Here is a 17535-nt window from a genome sequence, read left to right as displayed (position 1 = left end):
TGAGTAGTGTTCTGGGGACAAGAGGGACCCTCTCAAATCCAGGTGTCATGTCCACACTCCAAGCTGGAAAAAGGCAGACTGGTGAAGAGGCAGAGGACTGTGTGGATGAGTCTGACCCTCTTTGTGAAGAGAACAAACACTTTCCCAGATTCCCTGAATGAGAAGCCTTCGCTTACCCCAATGTGAAGATATGCTTCTGCATTATCTAGATACACTCGTATTTTCCTTTTGCATTTAGGTCTTGGATCCATCTGAAAACAATGTCTGAATGTAGAATGAGATTGGGTTCAAGGCTGAGCCTTTCCTCTTAACTCTGTGTTTGGGAAGTGGCATTGTTGGTAGTTCTGGAGCCAGACGCACTGGGTTCGAATCCTTCCTGGCTGTGCCACCTACTTGGCTGTGTGATCTTGGGTAGGCTGCCCCACTCTGTGCAGCAGTTTTCTGGTCTGTTAAAAGTGGGGAATGCTGGTAGACCCGACTACACAGGGTTGTTACGATGGTTAAATGAGTTGATAGTTAACTTGAAAACAGTGCCTGGCATGTAGCAAAATCAAAGCAAAACCTCATGCTTCAAGCCAGAATGAGAATTTGCAAGGCCACGTGGGTCTGGGAACTTGGCAGGGAATCCCAGACCCCAGTCATTTGGGAAGGCGAAGCATGTCACTGAGGTCACCATCTCCTTCTCTTTACAAGAAATTGCCAAACTGTTATGAAAATGTCTGTTCCAATGTACAGTCCCACCTGCAGTGACTTCTCCTTATTCCATAACTTCAGTACGTTTGGCGGTGTCAGACTCTGATGTTTTGACCAATCTGCTGTGCATGAGGTGGTCATGCATTGATGCTTTTCCTGAGCAGTTTCTCTGCAGGGGTCTGTCGTGTGCCACTGTACCGCAGAGTTACTTGGGCTAGGCTGGAGGCAGGGCAGCCATTAGACCCTCCAGCACAGTGAAGTCCTCAGAGCCCCGTGTTCAGAGCCCAATACCATGACGCTTCCCTTGTGGGAGGGGAGGGGCTGGGGAGAGGACAGAAGATGAGGATGTAAGACCCTCGTAGTCAGCAATACAGCCTTAGTCACATTTGTGGACTGAATCAATCAGTGAAAGAACCAGTGCTGAATCGTTAGTGTATGTTATTAATAGAATATAGGTCATAAGAGAAAACATGATTAATTACAAGATGATCCCAGCGGCTGTCATACAGGATAGTGATTGAGGGCTTAGATTTTCCCAAGGCAAAGTCCTTTCTTCGCAAAGCAACTTTTCTTTGTTGGCAGGTGGGTAGAGGCAGTTAAATGAATGGAGATTTTCCTAAGTCACTGTTTCAAAGACAGGATGGGGATGGGTATAATGGGAATCTTCTCTAAATGAAGGACGACTGAACCACTTTATTAGTAGGTGAGTAGGTCCCTGATGCCCCAATGTGAAGCTCTGGTAAAGTCTAAAAAGGAGAATGCAACTTGTAGCAGAAGGCCCCTGTGGGCTTGGTTCTCCTTCAGCTCAAATCTAAATGCCTAGATCAGCCACTTATACACCTGGCCGCCCCCATCACCGCTTGGTCAGGAGGGGTGCATGTGGCCAGGCCCTCTTAGAGGTTGGGTGCCCAGGGTGTGTGTCCTGTTCCGAGACAGAAAGCAGAAGAGAAAGCTGCCGTCTCTGGGCGCAGGGAGAGAAAAGAGCTAGTAGCCCTGGTCCCAGCCTTTGGGGCTGTTAATTCCGTGCACTGGGAAAGTGGGTGCCAGCAACAGCCACAGGCTCTGACCAGTCAGATGAGCCACCCCTTCTTCCTTCCTTGGTCTCCGTGGAGAGGTGCGAATGGATGATCTTTTCCACATGAGTTGAGATGAAATACGAGGGAAGAAGTGCAGGAACAGGAAGGCCCAGGTGCACAGGCTGAGGCTGCCTTGGGGTCAGGAGAGCAGCGCCCTGGCTGGCTGGCCCTGCAGAAGCACCTCGCCCGGAGCCATGGCACGCAATAATGCCAGCTTCACAAGATTTCAGTGAGGCTGGAAACCAAGGTCATTAACATGTAAATACTTTGAAATGTGATATGAGCGATTGGTTTTCAGGATGTTGATCGTGGAGTAATGGAACTTTTGTCAGACACTTCCCTGAAAGCCCATTTTTAAAAACAGAAAAAAGTGGAGCTGCTGTAGGTGAATGGGGGTGCAGAGGCCTGGAGCCTCGCCCGGTGCCCCCCCCCTTACCCTCTGCTGTCTCCCCAAGGACCATACTCAGGGGAGTTCAAGGTGAAACCTCCTGGGGCTCTAGGGAGGCCTGGCTCTGCCTCCAGCTGGCCCTGGGCCCCAAGCAAGTCATCTCAGCATTCTGAACCTCAGTTTTCTTATCTATCAAGTGGGCAGATCAGACTAGATTGAAGAGTTCTTCACCCAGTTCCTATGAACAGAGGCTTCAGAGATCTTTGACATCCTTGAAATAGTTGTGTGTGTGTGTGTGTGTGTGTGTGTGTGTGTGTGTTTCCTGGAGAGACATGACATAGTTTTGTTTTGTCAGCTCCTCAGAAGGATTGTATTCACTGGAACATGAAGGAACACTGTATTGATTTCTGAGGTCCCTTCCAGTTCTATCAGTCAGTTATTTCTGTTGTAAATGACAGAATCTCCCCAACTCAAACTGTCTTAAACTGCAAAGGGAAGTTAATGGCTCTGGGACCTGAAAATCTCAGAGCTACCCTGACTGGAGTCTGCACTCAGGTATTCTTGTCAGGAATACACCCTTCACCACTTCTGGATTCTGCCTCTTTCACCTTTCACTTTATTCTTAGGTGTCCATCCCCTCCCTCAGGTGGCAAAGAAGCCTTCAACAGCCCCTGCCTTACACCCATTTCTTTCCCCCAGTAATCCAGCAAAATTTCCAGGGCCAACTCTGATTGGCCTTGCTTGGATCATGTGTCTCTCCCAGAGCCAATCACTGTGGCTGAGGGGAGGAACCATCAGGCTAGGAGTCAGGCCTGGACACCCTCTCACTCCCAGGTCCTCTCATCTTGGCTTCTATTGCTTGGTATACACCCTGGGAAGCGAGGCGTGCAGCCCTGTGACTGTGACTTATGTGACAAATGAGCCAGGGCTGTTGCTCTGGTGGGTGCTGGAGTTGCTGAGGCAATTCCAAGGGCATCTTCCCTTCCCAGGTGGTGTAAGAGGGGCTCTGGGATGTCTGGGGTCCTGGCTGAATTCCTGGCGCTGTAGCCTGCCTTTGCTGCCATTTCCACAACCCTTCAGCATCTGCTGCGGCCCCTCCTGTGTATCAGGGACCTCAAACTGATGGACATCACAGCTTCCTCCACTTGACAGGGAGTAGATTCTCAGCTCAGAGGGACGTGGCAGCACTGCACGTCACTGCTAATGTGCCTTTAAAGAGCCATGAACATCACTCTAGAGAAAGAAAGGGGGGAAAATGAGTGGCAGAAAAGCAATTTCTGATGCAATTTAAAAGGCAGTGATTACAATTTTACAGGAGCTTTATTGCAGGGGCTTCCTGATCATCCCAGGAATTTTTTTAATGGGAAGTCTGGTGATAAAGGAAAATGTTCTGGGTGCTTCTGGTTCCCTCCTGGCCTGCCAAGCATCTTGAAAATCAAAATTGTTAGTGTTTCATAGACCAGCTTTAGGGATAGCAACTACCCAAGAGGCTATTTCTGATCTTTCAAAGAGTGTGTGTTTTTCTGTATTTGCTGATTCTATGTATAGTAACTGTTTCTAATTTTATTTTATGCTTTCCTAAGTGGCTTGGTAGTAAGCTGTGCAAATTGTCAAGAACCGTACTCACTTTTTCCCTTCTATGTTAGTTGAGAGTCAGTCGGTTGTGTGAACAAATAGAAATTCAGGTCAGCCTGCGTAAGTATAAAAGGAAATGTTTGAACTCACAGCCTGGAACATTCTATGTGTAATGGCTTCAGGGTTGCCAGGACCCTGTTTCCTTCCATCTCCTGGCTGCAGTCCTCTGTTGGTTTTATGGTCAGATAGGCTCTGAGGCAGCTCCACATATATATCCAACCAACTTAGCAGCCCCAGAGATTTCCCCGTAATCCCAGCACATGTCCTGAGACTGTTTAGTGGACCTGATCAGCCTGGCTTTGGTTCCAGGGCCACCCTGAGCCATCTCTGAGGCCAGGGGCGGGGAAGAGGGGATGCGGTGGCTTTATTGGCCAGGCCTGGGTTTTGTGACACCACTCCCTTCCCTACCAACACATGGATCAGGTCATTCCCACAGGAATTCCATGGGCTGAGTGAGAAAGATGAGGTCCGGAGGGCTGACCTGGAAAGGGAAATGGATGCAGGATGAACCAAAACCACCAATGCTCAGGACCCCTTCCCATACGAAACTCACAAGGATCTGAATCTGCCGCACACCCCCTAGTTGTCACCTTCCCTGGGCACACACTCCACCTTTACCCTATCTCAGGGCTAGCGTAGGGGTTCTTAATCTCAGGTCCATGGACCCTTGAAGGGTCCTTGGATGGAATTTAGAGGATTGTGAAGTTGGCTGGGAAAAAAATTACATCTTTATTTTCTCTACCATCTAACTGAAATTTAGCATTTCCATTCCTTCTGAACAAGGGCCACAAACCACGTTGTATCAGCAACGCCTGTGACTTTGTCGCTGCTAGAGATCAAAACGTTTTCCATGTCACGTTACAGTTGTTGTAGATATTACAAGGTACTGTTTACACTCATCTCTTTCTAAATTACTATAGTTATTGGACCCACCACTAAGATCTCATAATTTAAAGCATTCACAAAGAAGCACAAATATTACTGTATCTCAGGTTAGGTTTTGTTTTACAGATATTTTGATATCTGAATATAATCGATTTCCCTTGTAATCTTGTGTATTGTATTTTGTACATTTGAACACATGATTCTGAGAAGGAGCCCAAACCCTTCTTCACCAGGCTGCCAACACGGGTCCCTGGCCTGAGAAAGGTAAAGAACTAAGAACCCCTTCTGGCTTCTCCAGAGCCCCTAAGGGCAAGATTATTGAAGCTATCCTGATTCCTGGACTCTGGAAAGTAGGCCAGCTGCTTGCTAGGTTTCCTTCCTCTGAGGCCCCCTGGAGGAGCTGGCTGGCATTTGAGGTCGGCCTTGGCATGTGGATGGCATGTGGACATGGCAGCATTGGGGAAGGATGGGGAGAGGCCTTGCCGGCCTGCAGTTAGCCCTGTCTTCATTGACCGCCGTGACCGTGTGGCCTGGCCAGGTGGTCGGGAGCAGGCTCTGGAGCCAGGTTGCCTGGGTTTGTCCCACCTACAGTGTACTTTGGACTGGCTGGGCAGCCTCTAGGGTTACTGGGGGAGTGAAATGAGTTGGCACATTCTGCTAGGATGGAGCCTGGCACATAGGGAGTGAGAGTCATCGTTTAGCGTATAGGAGGGTTCTAGGTTGTCCTCTCAGATCTCATCTCCCTGGCTTAGTAAGTGCCTGGCCTAAACCAAAATGTGACGGTGAGCAATGCAGACAAGTGGCTTCTTGGCCTGGAGACATTCATTCATCCATGAAATACCCACTCAAATATGCACAACCATACTAAATATTCAAAAACGTAAATTAATAATACAGAGTTACAAGCCAGTGCTCTTTCTCTGCCACTCCTCTGCTCACAGTTGTCTGAAGGAAATGTCTTTATAATGGGCTTCCAGCTGCCCCGTCACCTCCCTGCCCTCGTGTCCCGCACTCACCCTGCGCCAGGCACACGGGCCTCCTGCTGCTCCTGAACGTCGGTGCCTGGCACGCAGCAGGCGTTCAATAAATATTTGTTGAGGGAGTGACTTCGTGAATGACAGGTGGGTACTACAGCAGGAAGGCTCATGCTGGCCGAAGAGGTAACCTCATTTTTTTTCTCTCCGTAGATGCACAGTCTTTGACCTCGGCTCTCCTGGGACCCTCAAGGAGCACTAGTGTCCAGAACATACTAAGGTTGAGTACTGAGATTTGTGTGACTTTCGTTTGCTTAAGTTTTACGGCTCATACATATAAGCCTCTTTATTATTTTTTTAAAAATGTTATTTGAAAGAGTACCAAGGGAAAGATGTATGACTCCTCCCCTGTCCCTCCCAACACCCACAGTCTGACATCTTCCCTCCGAGGTCATTGCAGTCAGTAGTTGGGTGGGTGTCTGGCTGGACCTCTCTTCCTGCTCATGAACATTCCTCCTTATCCAAATACACCCTCATTATTTTAATTTCTTACATGGAGAACAAAGAAGCCGTGCTAGATGACGCTTCTGCAGCATGTTTCCCACCGTCCCCAGTGGTAGTGTGTCTTGAAGATCTTTCTTCATAGCATCCATCAGTGTATCACAGTCTTTTTTTTTTTTTTAACTTTTCAATTTCCATTTAAAATTTACACAGAGTGAAATTCACTTTTTGGTGTGTGGTTTTTTGAGTTTAGGCAAATGCATGCCGTTGTGTGACTACCACCACAGTTAAGATACAGAATGGCCCCATCACCCCATGTGTGGATGTGCTGTTTCTCTATAGGCTAAAAGTATAGTGCAGGTAACTACACGAAATTAAAATATGTACGCATGGTAAGTACTTACCTGTAATACAAAGATTTTGAATGTGTTATAATTAGGTTTCTGGGTTTTTTGCTAGTGAGCACCCTCTTTGGTTTCTTTGGCCCAGACCAAGTAAAGGAGGGGGCCTCAGGGTGTGGGGCAGTCCAGGTGGTAGTGGGGCATTCCTAAACGAGGATGTCAACCTTTGTTGGCAGGATGTCACAAGGGTCTTGGGAGAGGGGGTGCTGTCTGATCCTTGAATCACCAAGAGACCCCAATAGCGTGGAAAGTGGGAGAACAGAAGATTCTGGCATCCAGACTCTGGACGCAGATAGTGGTGTTGGCTGAGTTGCAGGGACCAGTCAGTCGAGTTTGGGAACTTAGTGCATCTAGACAGGGGGACTTCCCTGGCGGTCCAGTGGTTAGGACTCCACACTCTCACTGCCGAGGGCCCAGGTTCGATCCCTGGTCAGGGAACTAAGATCCCGTAAGCCGTGTGGCGTGGCCAAAAAAAAAAAAGTTAAAAAAAAAAAATCTAGACAGTATCTTCTCCCTTGGCTGTTTCTTGGGTCTCTACATATTCCTTCATCCTGGCCTAAGGCTCTGCCCGGGTACCTGGAGCTTGTTTGTGGGACAGTCTCTTGGGGCCAGATTTCCATTAAGGGATGTTTCTTGGCACAATTCTGTTTTTTTTTAACATCTTTATTGGAGTATAATTGCTTTACAATGTTGTGTTAGTTTCTGCTGTATAACAAAGTGAATCAGCTATACGTATACATATATCCCCATATCCCCTCCCTCTTGTGTCTCCCTCCCACCCTCCATATCCCACCCCTCTAGGTGGTCATAAAGCACCGAGCTGATCTCCCTGTGCTATGTGGCTGCTTCCCACTAGTTATCTGTTTTACATTTGGTAGTATTTATAAGTCCATGCCACTCTCTCACTTCGTCCCAGCTTACCCTTCCCCCTTCCCGTGTCCTCAAGTCCATTCTCTACGTCTGCATCTTTATTACTGTCCTGCCCCTAGGTTCATCAGAACCTTTTTTTTTTTTTTAAATTCCATATATATGTGTTAGCATACGGTATTTATTTTTCTCTTTCTGACTTACTTCACTCTCTTCAGTCTCTAGGTCCATCCACCTCACTACAAATAACTCAATTTCATTTCTTTTTATGGCTGAGTAATATTCCATTGTATATATGTGCCACATCTTCTTTATCCATTCATCTGTCGATGGACACTTAGGTTGCTTCCATGTCCTGGCTATTGTAAATAGAGCTGCAATGAACATTGTGGTACATGACTCTTTTTGAATTATGGTTTTCTCAGGGTATATGCCCAGTAGTGGGATTGCTGGGTCATACGGCAGCTCTATTTTTAGTTTCTTAAGGAACCTCCATACTGTTGTCCATAGTGGCTGTATCAATTTACATTCCCACCAACAGTGCAAGAGGGTTCCCTTTTCTCCACACCCTCTCCAGCATTTATTGTTTGTAGACTTTTTGATGATGGCCATACAATTTTGTATTAACTTTTTTATTTTAAAGGAATTTTAGACTTACAAAAAAGTGACAAAAATAGTACAGAGAGTTCACATTATCTACCCTTCACCCAGCATCCCCAAATGCTTATACAACTGTAGCACAACTGTTAAAACTAGGAAATGAACACTGGTCTAATACTATGAACTAAGTTACAGACTTCAGTCATATTTCACTAGTTTTTCTACTGATGTCCTTTCTCTTTTCCAAGACCCTATCCAGGATCCTTACTGCATTTAGTTGTCATGTCTCTTTAATCCTCCTCCAATCCGCATCGGTTCCTCAGTCTTTCCTTGTCTTTTATGACCATGACACTCTGGAAGAGAGCTGTCCTGTTATTTTGTAGATTGTCTCAGTTTGGCTTTGTCTGATGTTTCCTCATGACAGGGTTGAGCTTATGCATTATTTGGCAGAGGTGAGGTGCCCGCCTCGGTGCATGGCACCAGCAGGTCCCCGTGTCTCATCACTGGTGATGTTAACCTGGATCACTTCATCAAGGTGCTGTCTGCTGGGTTTCTCCACTGTCCGGTAACTGTTTTTTCCCTTTGCAATTGATAGTTATCTTGGGGGAGGTGCTTTGAGACTACACTTGTTTCTCCTTGAACTTGCACCTGCTCATTTTGGCATGTGTTGGTAGGGTGAATCTTGCCTGCAACAGTTATCACTGTGGTATTTCCCTAATGGTGATTTTTGTACGTCCCTCATTTCTTCTACATTTATGAATTGTCCACATAATTAGTTCTGTTAAGGGAGACCTGTCGCTTCTCCCTCATTTATTTCAGTTATTTGGTTATTAACATATATCTGTATGGCGTCATAGATACTCATTTTAATCTAGCTCGTCCCTTTTTAATGCGGTAAAAGGTTCCAGTTTCTGAGTGAATTCCTAGTATTGCCTCTTAAACCGCAGGAGGACCGGCATCATTCCTACATGGTAGGAATGCCATGGTAACGAGCGCCTTAGGGACTGGAAAGCAGGAAACAGGGTTTCATTTGTTCCTTCATTCGTTTCTTTGCTTCACTCAACAAATAGGCCTTTGAGCACCTACTGTTATGGTCCAGGCACTGGGTATTCAGGAATGAACAAAACAAACAAAATCCTTTCCCTACAGGAACCGACATCCTACTGGAGGATAAAACAATAAGCAGACAAATGAGTAAATGTGGGGATAAGTGCTACAGGGATCAGTAAAGCAGGAAAGAGGACTGACTGGGAGCAACAGTGATTTTATTTTATTTTATTTTTATTTTTATTTTTTTTGGCCGCACCGTGCGGCTTGTGGGATCTTAGTTCCCAGACCAGGGATCGAACCTGTGCCCCCTGCATTGGGAGCACGGAGTCTTAACCACTGGACCACCAGGGAAGTCCAAGGGGGTGATTTTAGACCAGGTGATCCAGGAAGGCCTCTCTGAGGAGGCCCTGAAGGGAAGGAACAAGGCAGGTCCCCGACCTAATTCTTCCATCTGCCAGCCAGGAGAGCTAAACGAATTCTCTCACTTCTGAACAGGGTTTCAGGAATTGTGGCAAACAGGAAAACATGTTACCTCTCTGAGGGGCAGCCCCTACTGAGCTCTAGCCCATTTGTTGCCCTGGGGAAATGACAAGTCTTGCCAGATCTGCTGATATTTTTTCCCCAATAGAAGACAGAAATGAGGAATTCTTGCTTGTCCATCGAACCCAAATTATGCTACATCAGCTAACTTTCAGGGATATGTGGATGAATATCTTTTGTTCATTTTCATTGTATTTATTTATTTATTTATTTATCTATTTATTTATTTTAAATATTTATTTATTGGGTTGTGCCAGGTCTTAGTTGCGGCATGCACGATCTAATTCCCCGACCAGGGATCGAACCCAGGCCCCCTGCATTGGAAGCACGGAGTCTTAGCCACTGGACCACCAGGGGATTCCCTCATTGTATTTATTCCTTGTTACCTTTGGAACAAAAGATACCAGTTTTTCATTTTGGTAGGAATGTAGATTTTGTTTTAAATATATGTATATATATTCAAGTTTAAAAGTGAGTTGATTTAAAGGAACTATTAAGTAATTGTACAGCTGGGACATAGATGCAGTTGAAAAGGAAGGGTGAAACACAGCTAGTGAGGTTTGGTAAACGCTGTCCTGTCTTGACGTTCCACTCTTTCTCCTCTGGATCAGGGGTTCTCAGCCGGGGACCTGAACTGAGGCTGGCAAACGATGACCATGGACATGTGCCCTGAGCCCTTTGTGTCATGGTGGGTGTATCAGCCAGGAATGCTTTCAGCGGCAAGAACAGAAAACCCAGCTCACGCAGCTTAAACAAATGAGGCTCAATTTCTCTCCCATAACAACAAACCCAGAGGTACTTGGCTGCCGATGTCAGTTCAGAGGCTGAGGGATGTCTGGGCTGGGGCCTCCTTGATTCCCTTGGCTTTTCCCTCATGGTTGCAAGGTTGCTGCTTGCAGCTCCAACCGGAACAAGGAAGGGGGAGAGTCAACTCCAAGCAGTGTGTTTTTTTTTCAGTTCTGAACCACTTCAGCAATCCCAGAATCCCCCTCCCCAGAAGATTCCACTTACATCTCGTTGGCCAGAAATGGGTCACATAGCCTCCCCCTATTTCAAGGAAGGTGAGAAATGTTGTTTGGCTTTTCAGCCTCTCCTGAGGAGGAAGCCAGAGAAAAAGGGAACTGAGAGTGTCAGTTGGGTTATCCAGCCAACAGTGTCTGGCTCCACGGGAGAACAAAAACAATAATAATGAACATTAATGGGTGCAGACTCTACGCCGCGCCCTGCTGTAAGCACTTTACGTGCATGATCTCATTCAGTCCTTCCACCCACCCTATGATGTCGCTGCTGTGATCTCCCCATAGTAATGACTTGGAAACTGAGGCAGAGAGTGGTGACGCCCTTTATCAAGCAGAGGAGCCAGGGTGGGAACCTTTGCAGTGTCTCCAGAGCCCTCGCTCTTGGCCACTACACTTTGTCGCTTCATAAGAGGTCCTGGGGTCCCAGACTGCTAGCTATCTGACCTCAGTTTAAATTCTTCTAGGAAGGGAGGAACAGGGCAGCATATTTTGCTTTAGGGAAGTTTTGATCATTAAAAAGCTTCCTCGTGAATCACATCCGTTCTGTGTAACTGCCTCTCACTGGTCCTGGTCCAGTCCTGATGAAGGGCACCGGCCACACATCTTCCTCCTGGCAGCCCTTTGCGGCTTGCAGATGGCAGAGTCTTCTCCTGGCCTCCTTTTCCAAACACACTGTACCTGTGCTTTTAACTCTTCTTCCCAGAATGACGCTTCCAGCCTTCTTTCCTTTCTTGGGGTTCTGCTGGTTGATTCAGCACACATTTAATATGCGCCTCCTCGGTGCCCATCCCTGTAGTGTAGTGGTGTGGGTGAGACGGCCTCGTGGCTGAGTGGGCCCTGCACTCAGGGGGCTCCTCGTCCAGGGAGGGAGGCAGGCCCTCAGACAGTGACAGCCCAGGGTGGTCAGGGCTGTATGGGGGAACCCCAGGGGCTGATGAGAGCCCACAGGAGGTGCCCAGGCAAGCCTGGGGGTCAGGGAGGTCTCCTGGAAGCAGCTTTGGGCTTTGAAGGAAGAATAGAGATTTGTCAATGAGCAGTTTCCCCCCTCTTCTCCACCTCCCCTTTCTTCAGTGACACTCTTTCGCTGCAGCTCTCCTTGCTGAATCTCCACCCCCTTCCTCTGTAAGATGTAGGGTTTGGACTTGGGCTTCCATCCGTCCATCCAGCAAACATATCCCGTGTGAGCACTAGGCTTACAGGGATACCCTCTTGGATCGAGAGTATTTGGGGAAAGCTCTGTAGGCAAACAACCCAGAGTCATGAGAGTCCTAAGAGGGAAAGCCACAGGGCCATGGGAACTCTGAGGAGACACCTGACACTGACTTGGAGCTTCAGGGCCAGCTTCTTGAAGGCTGCGAAATCCATCACAATGGGCTGACACAGTGGCCGAGAGCACAGGCTCGAGTCCAGCTAACCTGGGGTCTAGTCTTAGCTTGATTACTGACGAGCCCCAAGTAGGGAGCCTAACTCTGGGAGCTTCTGTTTTCTCCTGAGGTTGTTTTGGGAATTACAACGTGACTGTGAATCTCAAGTACTTAGTGCCTGGCTGAAGTAGTCACACAATAGATGAGATGGCGATGGTGGCCACTTGGATTCATTAGCCTTTACTGCACGGCAGAAGTTAGGCAGCCTGGTCACCAGCCTGGAAGAGAATAATAAGCATTCACTGCTGCTGCTAGGATTATTTATTCAGCAAATAAGAGTGTTTACCTTGTGCCCAGCCCTGAGCCAGCATGGTGCCTGGATATAGCTGAACTGTGCTCTGCAAACAGGGCTTGTGCAGCTGAGGCCTGGGCCAGAGATTTTACGGGAGAAGAGACGAATTTCCTTGGTGGGTATTGGAAACCCATAGCTTTCGGTCTCCCAGTCCCCTTTCCAATTAGTCCCCAGGCCTTTCAGCATTGGCCTCTAGCGTGTGGGCTGCCCTTGACCTCTGTGGCCAGAACGCATGGATGCTCTCTCTGCTCAACCCGTCAGCCGAGTCCCAAATTAGACCTGACAGTGTGATTTATTCTCTGGGATGGAGCTGGGAGGGCAGAGCCCCAGTGGGTGATTCCGAGGGAAGGTTGTCAGCCCGAATTAGCCCAGGCCCTTCACGCGGCCTTGCTGTTTCAGCTTCCCCTAACTAATAGGGTTTTCCCAGGGTGTTGCTGCCTTCTGAGCAGCCTCTTCCCAATTCCCAGGGGCTGAGACTTGGCTGTGATCCCTAAGGAGCTGTGTTTGATGAGGGCCCCGAGGCCTCAGGCTCTGTCTGAAGGGAGAGGGGGCTCTGGGTCCTTTCATCTGCCTCATCAGGCATTGAAAGTGGCGATTCCCCAGGGAGTAGTTATGCAGTCTGCCCCTCTCATCCTGAGTTCAGTACTGGCAGCTGAAGGCCACTGCCTTGCTCCTCACCTCCTGGTCTGTAATCACAGCTGTCTCTGCCTTTAGCTGCCTTCATTCATTCACACAGAGTGCCAGTGAGAGGCAAGATTCTGCTGCAGAAGCAAATTAACCCTGAAATCCTAGAGGTTGAACACAGCAAATGTCTATTTCTTACTCATGACCCAAGTCAGGTCAGCTGGGGGCTTTGCCTTGAACCTCAGGGACCCAGGATGGGGCGGTGGGGGGGGGGGCTCCCCTGTCTTGTAGCATCACAACTGGAACACACAGTCTCCAGGGTCACCACGGCAGGACGAGGGAACTAGAGGGTCACACCGCAGCACTTAGATGCCAAGGCCAGAGTGATGCAGTCCACCTCTGCTCACACCCAGAACTAGCCGTGTGGCCTTGCCTAACTAACTGCAAGGGGCTGGGATGTGGGAGCATGTGGGTGTTCAGTGAGCAGTAAATATCCTGGCCACAAGAGGCAAGTGTGGTATTTATTAAGCACGTACTGTGTGCCGGGTTTTCTAAGAGGGCTCTGGAAGTACAAAGGGGCCTCTGTCTTCCTGGAGCTCATGGTTCGGTGGAGGAAACAGAACCTCAGTAAGAATTCATAGAAGCAGCTGTGTCGTTACATCTGCACTAAGTGCCCTGATGGAGGAGCCATGAGAGCCTATCCGGGGGGACCTGACATGTTTCGAGAGGTCAGGAGATGTCTCTCATAAGGACTGCCATTTGAGGGGAGGCTTGAAGGATGTGTAGACCTTAATGGATGGGGGGAGCATTCCCAGTAGAGGGAACAGCATCAGCGGAGTTCTGGAGGTGGGAAGGAGCTTGATTCTGGGAAGGAACTGGAAGGTGGCCAGCAAAACTGTAGGATACTGAGTCGGGGAGAGGAAGCTGGGGGCAGACCATGCAGGGTCTGCGTGGCTGTGAGGAGGAGTTTGGTATTTGTTAACACCTACCTTTTGGAGCTGTTGAAAGAATCAAATGAGCTCAATCATTCTTTCAGCAAATGCTGAGTTTCAACTCTTTGGCAGACAGTGTTTCAGGTCCGAGGGACATAACTGTGAACAAGATGGACAAATGTCCCTGCTCTCCTGGAGCTGGCATTCTTGAAGGAGAGACAGATAAGAAACCAGAAAAGAAACAAATAATATAATTTTACTTCGTGAAAAAACTTCTGACCAATGAAATAGGGTAACTTAATAGAGAGCATTTAGTTTGGATTCTTTTGGCTATAAGTGACAGAAAACCCCAGTTGTGCCGACTTAAACTGTCAGGAAATGTGTGGGCTCCCCAACCCCAAGTCCAAGTGTTTTTGGGGGCTGCCTTCTGGGCTGGTGACTCGGCAGCTCAACATGGATGGCGTGGAGAACCCAGGTTCATTCTGCAGCAGCTGGGCTGTCCATGATGCACTTTTACCTTAAGACAGGTCCCTCCTATGATCATTGGGTGTCAGTTGGGACATTGCAGGGAGTCTCAGGGGTGGGAACAGAAGCTTTTCAAACTCTGTGTGCCCCAAGGATCTCTGTAGTCCACCTTTGTAGGCAGTGAATTATAGGGCCAGTGGGAGAGCAGTGGGGAGGCTTCTGCCATAGTCCAGACGGGAGACGATGGAGGACAGAACCGGGATGGGAGGGAGTGGAGGGTGGGGGGGGCAGGTTAGAAGGTAGAATGGCCGGGGCTTGCTAACGACACGGCTGCTGGAAAGAAAGGATGCTGAGCACATGCACGCATGCACACACACACGCACACACACACGCACACACACACACGTACACACACACACAGAGATATCTATCCGCCTTGTACTGTGTCCTCCTCTTGTAAAAAGTCTTGGTACACATTTGCATAGTACAGGCTCTGAGAAATCTTGCAGGGAAGAAACCTGCTTCTTTGACTATGGAACCTTTTTATTTTCTGAAAGGCACTTAGTAACATGTTCTGCGGAAAAATTTGAAAATTTTTGCTTTAATAATAATTCTCATTTTTGTGGCATATTTGTGGGAAGCTTTAAGAAACCCCAAGGCCTGAGCCCCACCCCAGAACATTTCACTAGAGTCACCAAGGGTAGGACCAGGCGTGGGATGGGGTTTTTTTTTAAAGCTCCCCAGATGTTTCCAGGGCGTGGCTGAGGGTGGGAACTATTGCTTTATTGTGTCCTTCGGTGAGCTTCACGTTATAAAGCTGTGTTGTTTATATGCATGTCTGATTATCAAAGTAATACTTGCTTGTTGTTTAAAAAAAAGAAATCAAAGGACCCAGACTCTGCCAAGATAATCACTTTTTCAAGCCTGGAGTGTTCCTTCCAGATTAAAAAAAAAATACTTGCACTAAAAAAAAAAATACTGTATGTATCCCAAAACAAGATGATTCCCCATCTTTCCAAAGAGAAATTTTTTTTTAAAGTTTTGGGGTCTACTTGAAATGTTTAGGGATATTGATGACGTAATCAGTTGCCTATCTATATTTTTCAGTTTATTAATTTTGTGACACATTTAGAATCATGACATCAAAAATGTTGAATTCAAAATGTGGCTTAGATCCTCTCACATCATAAAATGTTACACTCTTCACAGGCCTCCTTATCATCATTAGAGCCCCTTTTTTGAGTCATCGACCCATATTTCCAGAGTACATCATTTCCACCTCCATCTGAAGTGCTTGTGATGTGGAACTTCTTGAATCTGTGTATTAAGTTGTTGCTGGAAACTGTATCCCAAGTAGTCATATATCATTAGCCAATTTTTTTTAAATTCCCCTTTTAGTTGTATATTGGTGGTCTCTAAAGTGTAGCCAATAACTTTTACTATGTTACATTAAGGAAAAAAAAAACACTTTGATTTTTTTTTTTAAAGACAGTTACTGAAAATGAATAAATGAAAAAATGTGAACATATAAAAGCAGTTACATAAGCACTCATTTTTGAGTCAATCAGAGTAATGATTCCGATATGAATAATAAATGACAGTTTAGGAAAATTCAGTTTCATCCCACACAGCAGCACTTTGCCTCAAGATAGTTTTCAGTCTTACTTTACACAGCCTTTTTTCAGTTTTCAAAATTCTAGTTAATTAAATGAATGTTGCTTACAATTATTTGTCCCTATCTTGCTCTCTATCTTTAAAGGGCCTCTTTAAGTGACTTATAACACTTGGAATAGTGAGGTCAAGCCCTCGGGAACAGTTCCTGAGTCTATTATAATATATGCCTCCTTTTTCATTGTTGCCAAAACTAGCATCACTGAAATCTTTAGATGCTAATGTGGCTTTTCCCAGGTTGCACTTTGTTCAAAATAAAATAATATGAAAACTTTGAAACACAACTCTTATTGCTGAGGATCATTTTCAGGGGGAAATCTTGCTTTATATTTGGGTAGGTCTTGTATTCAAACTAATAAGTAGGTTAAACACATACAGTTAGCTCAGTGGTATTTGATTCTTCCCTGCTATGAGCAATAACTTTTTGGAAAGCCTGAGTTTCTAACTTGCCCAGCTTAATCTCATTCATTCATCATTCATTCAGTATTGATTAATTTCCTGTCAGCTACCCCTAAGAACCAGTAAAGAGGACGGTAGTACAAAAGGCCCGTGTTGGAATCCCAGCCTTCCACTTCTACCTGTGCAAGTGTGGCCAAGGCACTTAACCTTCCCATGCCTCAGTTTCCCCATCTATAAACTAGAGATGATAACACTGCCTTCCTCGCAAAGTGGTTGTGGGGATTCAGGGGTTTAATACAGATCCACAATCCCAGGTGGAATGTTACCCAAATAGACAGATTATCATCACTGCAGAAATATCGATGTGATGGATGCTTCCCTAGACCCTGCTGGGTAGAAGCTCTCCATTGCTTTTCTAAAATCAAAATCATCCAGAATCCCAAAACTCATTTGGCCTGAGAGGTTTGGAAAGGGCAGCTGTATATATAAACATTTAGTCATAGTGCCTGGCACATAATAAGTTCTGTGTAAGTGGTAACCATTTGTTATTGTTATTATTATTTAAAGTACCTACCTCACCATCCTTAATCATCATCATGGAAATGCAAGTGATAACCACAATGAGGTGCCATTACACACCCACCTCAATAGGTGAAATAAAGACAACATAGGAGGAGATGAGGTCAGAGAGCTACATGTGAGGCCTTACAGGGACTGAGGCTTTTTCCTGAATGTGTAGTGGGAGGGTTCCGAGCAGAGGAGGGATATGTTCTGACTCAAGTTAGCAGAGTCCCTCTGGTTGTGTGTGGGACCGGGGGAGGGAGCCGGGAAATCAGGGAGGGAGCTCCTGCTACAGTTCATGGTCCAGGCTGGTGGGGGTGGGAGGTGGAGCAGGGAGAAGCACGCAGGTCCTAACCGTGATTTGAAGGTGGAGCCAATACTAACTATGAATGGACTGAATGTGGGGTTGAGAGAAGGAGAGGGGTGGAGGCTGGCACTGAGGTTTTGGCCTGAGCACCAGGTGACTAGTGAAGGCGTTGAGTCGAGAGCCAGCAGAGTGGAGATTTGCAAGGGGAAGGTGAAGATGGTGGGAGAATCA

The 17535-nt window shown here is 46.9% G+C and overlaps 1 protein-coding gene across 10 annotated transcripts in view; it reads left to right on the top strand.

Annotated features, from left to right (window-relative positions):
• The window catches only part of SIPA1L3 (signal induced proliferation associated 1 like 3), a 236555-nt gene that overhangs the window by 90606 nt on the left and 128414 nt on the right, over nt 1-17535 (top strand). For 9 of the 10 annotated variants that reach the window (XM_036833292.1, XM_036833293.1, XM_036833288.1 and 6 more), the window contains one exon: nt 5865-5931. The gene's annotated coding sequence lies outside the window, so the exon portion shown is untranslated. Of the gene's footprint in view, nt 1-5864; nt 5932-10221; nt 10406-17535 lie in introns of all 10 variants that reach the window. The other variant, XM_036833291.1, reaches the window with a different exon arrangement.

The sequence above is a fragment of the Balaenoptera musculus genome, chromosome 19 (assembly GCF_009873245.2).
Source record: "Balaenoptera musculus isolate JJ_BM4_2016_0621 chromosome 19, mBalMus1.pri.v3, whole genome shotgun sequence".
Lineage (NCBI taxonomy): Eukaryota > Metazoa > Chordata > Mammalia > Artiodactyla > Balaenopteridae > Balaenoptera > Balaenoptera musculus.
This window is presented reverse-complemented; position numbering and strand designations above follow the sequence as displayed.